This window comes from Triticum dicoccoides, chromosome 5B, assembly GCF_002162155.2.
Source record: "Triticum dicoccoides isolate Atlit2015 ecotype Zavitan chromosome 5B, WEW_v2.0, whole genome shotgun sequence".
Classification (NCBI taxonomy): domain Eukaryota; kingdom Viridiplantae; phylum Streptophyta; class Magnoliopsida; order Poales; family Poaceae; genus Triticum; species Triticum dicoccoides.
Window position 1 is genome coordinate 236584457 of NC_041389.1, and position 10208 is coordinate 236594664.

The window sequence follows — 10208 nt, forward strand, 5'->3', positions numbered from 1 at the left end:
GCTCTGCCGCTGTAGCCGGCCGCCTGTTGCGCCCTGGCCACAAGGCCTGCCCCGTCCTAGCCTCCCTCGCACCCCCTCTCGCGCCCCTATTTCTCCTCCCTCGCCGCTGCCCGCGGAAGCCATCGCAGCTCCCGTTCGCGCCCACGCCATGCCCGCTGCAGCCCCGACAGCCCCGCGCATGACGCCCCAGCCGCGCCTGTACCCCTCCTCGACGCCGTTCAAGCCGCCCCGGTTGCCGCCGTCGACCGCCGTCGTGCGCCTGGCCATAGGCCGCGCCGCGCCCGTGCCCCCTGTTGGCCTCTCCGAGGCCACGGCCTCGCACCACCGTGCCGGGCTATGGCCTCGCCGACGCCCCTGTTGCCCCGTGCCCTCGCACGGGCGCACGCCCGTTAACCGCGCCACAACGGGCCCCGCCCCAGAACGTTTATAGAAAAAGAAACAAAAATAAAAATAATAAAATAAATGAATAATTAACTAACTAATTAAATTAATGAATTAATTAAGTTAATTAATCCGGTGTAATTAACGTAATTAACTAGTTAGTTTAATTAAACAGTAACTAGATTAGTTAAACACTAATTAGACTAAACAGTCAATGACTAGTGGGACCCACACGTCAGTTGACCAGTCAACACCTCTGTTGACTGCTGACGTCATGCTGACGTCAGCAAACACTGTTTTGGATAATGTTGAATTTAAATAAATAATTAAAATCAGAAAATGATTAAATCTTTAAAAAATCATATCTTTTAATCTGTAACTCGGATTAAAATATTTTCAACATGAAAGTTGCTCATAACGACGATACGAATCCAGATACGCAGCCCGTTCATCCGCCACGCGTCCCTAGCATAGTGAACCTGCAACATTTCACCTCTGGTTCATCTGACCGAAAACACGAAACACCGGGGATATTCTCCCGGATGTTTCCCCCCTTCACCGGTATCACCTCATACCGCGATAGAACACGTCTAGCTCTGCTTGTTGTCCTGTTATGCACTTGCTTGCTATGTATTTACTGTTTCTCCCCCCTCTTCTCTCCGGTAGACCCCGTGACGATGCTGATGCCCCTGTGGTCGACTACGTCACCGACGACCCCTCCTTGTCTGAGCAACCAGGCAAGCCCCCCCCCTTGATCACCAGATATCGCCTATTCTCCTCTATACTGCTTGCATTAGAGTAGTGTAGCATGTTACTGCTTTTCGTTGATCCTATTCTGATGCATAGCCTGACATTGTTGCTACATCTGTTGATACCTTGCCTGCATTCCTAAATGCTTAGTATAGGATGCTAGTGTTCCATCAATGGCCCTACACTCTTGTCCGTCTGCCATGCTATACTACTGGGCTGTGATCACTTCGGGAGGTGATCACGGGCATATACTATATACTTTACACAGTTACATTACCTGTGATACTGTTCGGAGATGGGGGCTGAAGGGGCAGGTGGCTCCATCCCGGTAGAGGTGGGCCTGGGTTCCTGACGGCCCCCGGCTGTTACTTTGTGGCGGAGCGGCAGGGCAGGTTGGGACCGCCTAGGAGAGAGGTGGGCCTGGCCCTGTTCGGCGTTCGCGGATACTTAACACGCTTAACGAGATCTTGGTATTTGATCTGAGTTGGCTACGAGCCTATACGCACTAACCATCTACGTGGGAGTAGTTATGGGTATCCCGACGTCGTGGTATCAGCCGAAGCACTTCGTGACGCCAGCGACTGAGTGGCGCACGCCGGATTGGAACGTAAGCCTGCTCTTGTATTAAGGGGGCTAGTTCCGCTTTCGGCCGCGTACGCAACGTGCAGGTGTGCTATGGGCGATGGGCCCAGACCCCTGTGCGCTTAGGTTTAGACCGGCGTGCTGGCCTCTCTGTTGTGCCTAGGTGGGGCTGCGACGTGTTGATCTTCCGCGGCCGGGCATGACCCAGGAAAGTGTGTCCGGCCAAATGGGATCAAGCGTGTTGGGTAAGTTGGTGCACCCCTGCAGGGAAGTTAATCTATTCGAATAGCCGTGATCTTCGGTAACAGGACGACTTGGAGTTGTACCTTGACCTTATGACAACTAGAACCGGATACTTAATAAAACACACCCTTCCAAGTGCCAGATACAACCCGGTGATCGCTCTCTAACAGGGCGACGAGGAGAGGATCGCCGGGTAGGATTATGCTATGCGATGCTACTGGAGATGCTGCTTGGAGATGCTACTTGGAGATGCTACTTGGAGATGCTACTTGGAGGACTTCAATCTACCCTCTTCTACATGCTGCAAGACGGAGGCTGCCAGAAGCGTAGTCTTCAATAGGAATAGCTATCCCCCTCTTATTCTGGCATTCTGCAGTTCAGTCCACCGATATGGCCCTTTACACATATACCCATGCATATGTAGTGTAGCTCCTTGCTTGCGAGTACTTTGGATGAGTACTCACGGTTGCTTTCTCCCCCCTTTTTCCCCTTTCCTTTCTTTCTGGTTGTCGCAACCAGATGCTGGAGTCCAGGAGCCAGACGCCACCGTCGACGACGACAACTACTACTTCGGAGGTGCCTACTACTACGTGCAGCCCGCTGACGACGACCAGGAGTAGTTAGGAGGATCCCAGGCAGGAGGCCTGCGCCTCTTTCGATCTGTATCCCAGTTTGTGCTAGCCTTCTTAAGGCAAACTTGTTTAACTTATGTCTGTACTCAGATATTGTTGCTTCCGCTGACTCGTCTATGATCGAGCACTTGTATTCGAGCCCTCGAGGCCCCTGGCTTGTATTATGAGGCTTGTATTACTTATTTTATTTGTAGAGTTGTGTTGTGATATCTTCCCGTGAGTCCCTGATCTTGATCGTACACATTTGCGTGCATGATTAGTGTACGATTGAATCGGGGGCGTCACATCAGGATTGTGGCACCTATTTTGTCCCTATGTAAGAAGTGGACCTTTAAAATAGAGTTCACGAATTAACCTATGAAGATGAACAATCTTGAAATTTGATTACATGAATAATTATTTCTGAAACTTGACTGATGTGCATTGTGTTGCCTCCCTCTCTTTTTATCTGACGTATGCCGATCAACTTCCAATCGACACACCAGTCGGCACACATTATTTGCATACATCAACCAAAAGAGCAACACACTAATGCATAACAATCGACAAAGAACATGATGTACCAGGATTTTGTAAAACAACAGACATTAATGTGTAGCAATAATAGATAGATGGACAATTCAGGGGGTGTTTGGTTCAGATACTTTTTAGTCTCAGAGACTAGAATAAGTCCCTAAAAAGTCCCTAGGAACCAAATGGGAGGGACTTTTTCTACACGGACTAGAAAAAGACTCTACTGAAGAGTCTTTTTTGATTAGTCCCTGGGACTAGAAAAAGTCCTATGACTTCTGAACCAAACATGCCCTCAGATTACCCACAATAATAGATAGATGGACGTTTTTTCTCCTTGCATATGAAAAATAAATGCTTTAATTTTCTTAGAATTGGTTATTTATTTCCTAATTAATGTGATTGAGAGATTTAAGGTAAGGTTAATTAATTTAGATTTGATCTTTAAAGATTGATCATGATTGATTCTTTCACATAAAGACATTACTAAATAACTTTTGCCAGTATGGAAAGTTCTGATCCGTTCAGATTTTTTCCATTATGTGAGAGGGTGACACAAAAATAAACCGGTGGGTGGTGGGGGAACGAAAAAAAAACAGCGAAAAAAGGTTGAAAGTGGTGGGATGAAAATAAACCGTGGATACTATTCAACAAACTCAGACATTAGGAGTAGAGATCTTCAATGATATGTTACAATTGGTTTTTATTCTACATTTGAATAGAACTTGCCCGCCGTAGCAGTTCCTGGATCGATTTCCTGGTGTGGTCGAATTACACTTGTGCCTGCTAATAACCCCAAAGTGATTGCAAGGTACTGCATTTTCCGCAGAGATGGAACCATTCAAATTAACAAGTTCTCGCTTGTCGTGGCAATGCATCCATAGTGGCAAATTGGAGACATTGTTCTACTCATGCTCTACCAAGGCACAGGAGGGCTCTTCCTTTTCATTGACGAGATGCCGAGTCGCTGTGATCAAGCTGCTTACAGCGGATAGTTGTGGTTGTTGGCCCTCAACCTCTTAAAATGTGCTAGCTGTTACTTTGTTAAGTATGTAGATATGGACCATATGGTTGTTGGCCCTTAGCCTCTTAAAATGTGATAGTTGTTACTATGTTAAGTATGTAGATATGGACCATATAATTGTCAAAACTGTGTTACAAAGATCCTTCTTTTGTCGAATAGTGTAACCACTATATACATGTTACTCAAATATTGTTACCCAAGTTCTTAAATTTTCATGGAAAGTATTAGTATCATACACAGTTCATTGAGTCTAAGTGTCTATCCGATGTCCAGAAGGCATTTGCATATTAACTGTCCATATTGCAAATTCACACACATGTTAACATAAAGAAACGTATATGTAACTTACTAATCATCGCACACGAGTACTCGTAGACGCATTATGTGCGATACTCCTAGTCACCGCAAGCAACTAATTTGCATTTTTCAAAGTTTTTTGTACACACAGAATCACGCACGTACTAACTGTATTAACCGTCTGTGTTGTAATTTCTCATCGCAAACAGTTCATCCGAGTCAGTTGTTTGCCAAGTATCACACATATCTTGTTTACACGACTCATTTGTGTTCTTTTGGCTCATCGCAAACAGTTCATCCATGTGAACTGTATGTTGCATATCACACACATCTTGTTAAGTTGAACCGTTTCTGTTGTGTTCGCTAATCGAAAACAGTTCGTCCGAGTGAACTGTATGTTGTATATAATACACACCTTGATCTAGCTAACCGTTTCTGTTGCACTCCCTAATAGCAAACAGTTCATCGGAGCGAACTGTATGCCATATATCGCACACACACATTGATATGACTGCCCATTTCTGTTGTTCTGTCTCATCGCAAACAGTTCGAATAGATTAACTGTGTGCCCTGCATCGCATAACAACTAAAATCTGGACCGTGTTTGATGACTCCGCCATCGCAAACATTTTGCACCTTGTTTTGATGGTTTTTTTATATCATCGTTTGCGATTAATGCATTGCACACAATTTCATCAAAGGGTCTCTGATCGTAGTGTCGCGTTAGCAGCATCCTGCAGTAGTGATGGTCAGTGTTTTCAATCGTGATCCAATCTGATAGCTCAACTAAAATTGATGCACTGCCGGGTCACTAGCAAGACCGGTCCTAGTATGGACACCTCATGTTAGAGATACAATCATACAAAACAACTCATGAAACTGTGCGAGTTTATCCCTTGAAAATCAAGCAAAATCAAAATAAGGTTGTTCATAGTCAAGCTAATTTGGGTTGTTCTGGAGGTAACACAGTTTGTTGGTTGTGACGTGTTCAAATTTTGTTTCAGAGTATGTACTAGTAGATTGTAACACTATTAAATGAGGAATAAAACTCACAAATCCTCTGCAAAAAATATTGATGGAGCGGGTTACCCGTCGGTTTGTGTGTGAGAGAGAGAGGTCGACATGTGTTCTAATGTGTTTATGCTCTTGTTGAATCTTTGTGACAAAGAATGGTACTTCCTCCGTCTTTAGTGATCTAAACCCTCTTATATTTCTTTAGGATGAAGTAGTTTTTATGCTTGTGTGCTCATGATGACTCCTTGTGTGGTATTTTTTATGCATATATGCTCTTCATTGACTCTTTGATGACATATTTGATTGTCTCATGTCGAATTTATTTTACAAGTTATGGGGGTTAATCTTACCACCTCAATCAAAATGGTCACCAATCTTATCCATCACTCGTTGCTAGCCCAAACACTAAATTGGTTATCCCCCGACCATCTTTCATCCTTGCAATGGAACAAAATGTTGGCTCATCCAATCCACCCAATCAAACAGAAAAGGTGGTTATCCTTAGCCAGCTTGACGGATACCCTCAACCACTCAAACATATTTTGTAACCAATGGCGGAGCCAGAGCTTCTATGGAGCTTACGCAAGTTGAGCCTAAGTCTGAAAGGGTATTTTGGATACTCTAGATATAAAATAGCACCTAAATTCTGAATCAGAAATCCACCTTAATAATAAAGTAAAAATATAAAGACAGTACTCATATCTCTACTCCTAATGTCTCGGTACGTATGTCGTTTCGTTAGCTCGTTTCCTCGCCCCCCTCGCACGACTTCTCGCTCCCACCGGTTTCTTTCCAAAAAAGTGCGTCACCCATTTCCGATCGAAGGAATAGGTCACCCCCACCAGGTTTTACTCAAGGAAACTCACCCCCCTGCGCACCACCAATCAAAGGAAGGCGCACACCAATTAAAGGAAGGCATCGACCCACGGATTGTATCCAAAGAAACCACACCTCCTTCTGGATCTGGTTTTTATTACGGATTTTTCTTGCCATACGATACGAGGCAGATCGCACAATTTAAGGAGGACAGTTATGTGTATGGGATCCCACCTAATTAATAGGGAACCACTAGGGATCAGACTATTGATCCCTACCTATCCATCAGACTAGTCCACTGCCGTACGATTGGGATTGATCTGAGTACCCGATCTAATAGGCTAGCTGGACGTGGGCCTTTGGTATTTAAGCGGGCTTTGGTAGTTTCCATCCATCAGCGCTAGCTTTTTAACTGCTAAAAGAAAACTGCTCCATGAATCACGCGCAACCAGTACTTTCCATGCACCAGTTTCCATATCTAAACAATTTTCTTCTCTGATGCTTCCCGTTGATTTCCCTCAACGAACATCAATATTTCTGCTTCAAGCATTGCAAACCATGCTTCATAACTGCATGTTTATTTCTGGTATACGGAAGTCGTGCTTCCAACACTACAGCCGTTCTTCATAATCTGTAGTAAATCGCAGCACTATCAAGTGGCGTGCTTTCTATATTTTTTAGATAAAAGTGCTTCCCTGCATTATGCTTCCAATTCTTTGATTTACTAGCAATCCAGTTGCTTCGTACAAAATTTAATTAATCTGCATAACTTATTGGTGTATTGTTTCGGCACCAACAAAATTAAAGCATCATACGTCCATGATTAAATTAGACATGGTTCCAATTTTCTGTTTTAGAGAGGTTATATATCACAAGTGATTCAAATTCTCATCCATTAGCAATATTTAAATGTTATCCGCAAAAAAAAGCACTATTTAAATGTTCATCGCATATGCTTCCAAGCTTTGAATTATTGTTTCAACCATTTTCATTGTATGCTTCCTTTTCTATATCCGTATATGCTTAATATCTTGTAATCAAAGTTACTTGCTTCCGATAGAAATTTTACAGAGATTTGATAGAATATTATTCAGTGCCTCGTCAACATAAAAATAAGAGCAAAAAATGCACCCTTTAGTTTCATTGTTGCTTCAGTAGTAGCACCGACACATAAGCACATATTCATGTTAGTTGCTTCCTGATTATATCAATATTGTTTTAGTTCTTGAGTAGAATTGTGGCATAGCCGCTGATGGGAGAGAGGGACGTTGTTGCTGTCGGTCGAGGTTCTCACCATTGCCGCCGCTACCCCTAGCAGCCACCTCGTTGTTGTCGTCTCCATCTATACACTGGCCCTCGATGGCCGCAGAGAAGCCCTTGGTAAAGCGAAGATCACCACTCCGCTATTCCTCATGGCATTGTGCAACAAACTTTGCTTCCTACATAGGAGGAGTATGAATCAAACATTGCTTCCAAAGATGTTAGAATTTGCACCAGAAGAAAATAAGAAACACATTGTAGTGATAACCAAAATATCTTAGCATTACTACAGAAGCACTATAGGAGTATGTACTAGCAAAGTTCTAAAGAAGCATTATAGAGCAAAGTTAGGAAACACTTGCTCACGTGATGGAAGCATTATTTCATGGAGTAGAAACATATTCTCATGCTGATGAACTATTTTCCCTTGCATGGAAACAATCACGACAAATAGAATACGACAGAACAACAGAGAAGGGACGATGACACAAGTGAGGCAGTGAGATAGCGAGAGTACCTACTCGTCGACGGGGCATGCTAAAACGCGCTCTCGGTCGATCTTGGACATGTCGTTGGCGCCGAATAGGATCGTTCCAGTGGCCATGACGCAGTAGCGGTGGCGACGAGGGAGGCAAAGTGTGTGTTGTAGCTGCGACAGCATCAACGGATGAGAATGGCTGAACAGGAGTATTACTTGCCTGGTATGTCGAACTTAAGCTCCGTTTCGAAAAAAAACTATGGAAGCAAACTATCATGTGACGCAAAACAGTTGTACTGTATATTAGAAGCACCCTCTGCATGCACGAAATCATTATAACATCAGACCAAACACCGGCAGCAACAAAGAAAGATGAAAGTGCAGACCTCGGCGAGTCAACTGTACGTATCTCCGCCATGCACGACTGCGGCGGTATGCGTGTAGGCAGGATGGGTCGGGGGCGAGGCTGCTCAGGAACCGGGCGACCTTGGCGGGGGACGAGGCGCCAAGCAGGGCCATGAGCTCTTCCAGGGTTTTACCACGTGCTCTAGCGGCTACCAGGCCGAGCGTCATGTAGATGGACATCGGCGAGCTGGCCGGTGGGGTTGCTATGATGCTCGGGGAGAAGGGGATCTGGGCGAGGAGGAGATCGGGCCGGTGTCGCTGCGACTGGAATCAGGAGAGATTAGGGGCGATATTAAGGGGAGGTTTACATCCATGGGCTGCGGGCAGTTAGTTCCTACCTATGTTTTTTTTCTAACAAAAGAAGCACAATTTCCGAGACGTTAGATTTCAGTTGAATCAACCGTGTTGGATTGGTCTGGCGTTGGAAGTTTATCAGACTATAGATCCCTAATCAATATCTTCCTTCCCGAAATTTCTTGCGCCTATATGCCAGTTATATGCTCCGCAGGTCAGGGTCTCCTTTCCTCCCTCCCATGGCAGCCATCCCTTCCCCTTTCCCTGTCTGCGAGCGACTCCCCGCTCTCCGTCCGCGAGCGACAGTGGTGGTGGCAGTGGGCTATGCGAGAGGTAAGAGAGAGTGGCCTCCCCGACCACACCGGGATGGCGGAATTGGCGTGGTTGTGCCTCCGCACCGCCGACGGCGCGCTTCTCCACTTGAGGGGCACACCGCCTCCACCTCCACCTCCATCGGCCCCTCGCGCCTGGTATCAGCGGATCGCCGGCTTTCTGCAGCGGCTCGGGTTCCGGGCTACTCGCTCCGACGCCTCGCTATTTGTCTTCCACCAGGCTCCGGCGACCGCTTACCTATTCCTCTACGTCGACGACATTATCCTGACGGCTTCCTCGCCTGAGCTACTTCGCTAGCATACTGCTCGCCTCAGTGCCGAGTTCGCCATTAAGAACCTCGGCCTGTTGCACTACTTCCTCGGCATTGAGGTGGTACGACGCGCCGATGGGTTCTTTCTTCATCAGCAGCAGTATGCGCAGGACCTTCTTGAGCGGGCAGGCATGCTTAACTGCAAGCCTGTCCCCATGCCTATCGACACGAAGGCCAAAGTCTTTGCGCTCGACGGCTCACCCGCGCCAGATGCAGCGTTCTACCGCTCCATCATCGGCGCCCTCCAGTACTTGACACTCACTCGGCCCGACCTGCAGTACGCCGTCCAGCAGGTGTATCTCCACATGCACGCCCCTCGCGACACTCACTGGAACCTGGTGAAGCGGATTCTTCGGTACATCCGCGGCACCACGGCTCTGGGTCTTATGTTGACGGCTTCGCCCTCGACTGACCTGGTCACCTACAGTGACGCCGATTGGGCTGGCTGCCCAGACACGCGATGCTCGACTTCATGCTACTGCGTCTACCTAGGGCCCTCGCTCATATTGTGGTCGTCTAAACGACAACCTACGGTATCCCGCTCCAATGCCGAGGCTGAGTATCGTGCTGTGGCCATTGCAACTTCGCCGAGTGCTCGTGGCTTCGCCGGCTTCTCCAGGAGTTGCTTCTTGATGTCCAGAAGGCCACCATTTTCTACCGTGACAATGTCTCTGCGGTCTACCTCTCCGCCAACCCCGTTCATCATTGTCGCACGAAGCACACTGAGCTCGACATTCACTTCGTGCGAGAGCAGGTGGCTCTTGGGCGCGTCCGCGTTCTTCATGTTCCCACTGCTCAGCAGTTTGCCGATGTCATGACGAAGGGGTTACCGACGCCTACATTTGAGGAGTTCCGGTCTAGTCTATGCGTCACTGGTGA

At 46.6% G+C, this 10208-nt stretch overlaps 1 long non-coding RNA gene across 1 annotated transcript; it reads right to left on the bottom strand.

The window, feature by feature from the left end:
• Nucleotides 1–7387: 7387 nt before the first annotated feature.
• LOC119305691 lies at nucleotides 7388–8629 on the bottom strand. Its single transcript, XR_005148745.1, has 3 exons — nucleotides 8374–8629; nucleotides 8027–8158; nucleotides 7388–7688 (listed from the first exon to the last, which is right to left on the bottom strand). It is a non-coding gene; the product is annotated as an uncharacterized LOC119305691 (long non-coding RNA).
• Between the last annotated feature and the right edge of the window lie 1579 nt (nucleotides 8630–10208).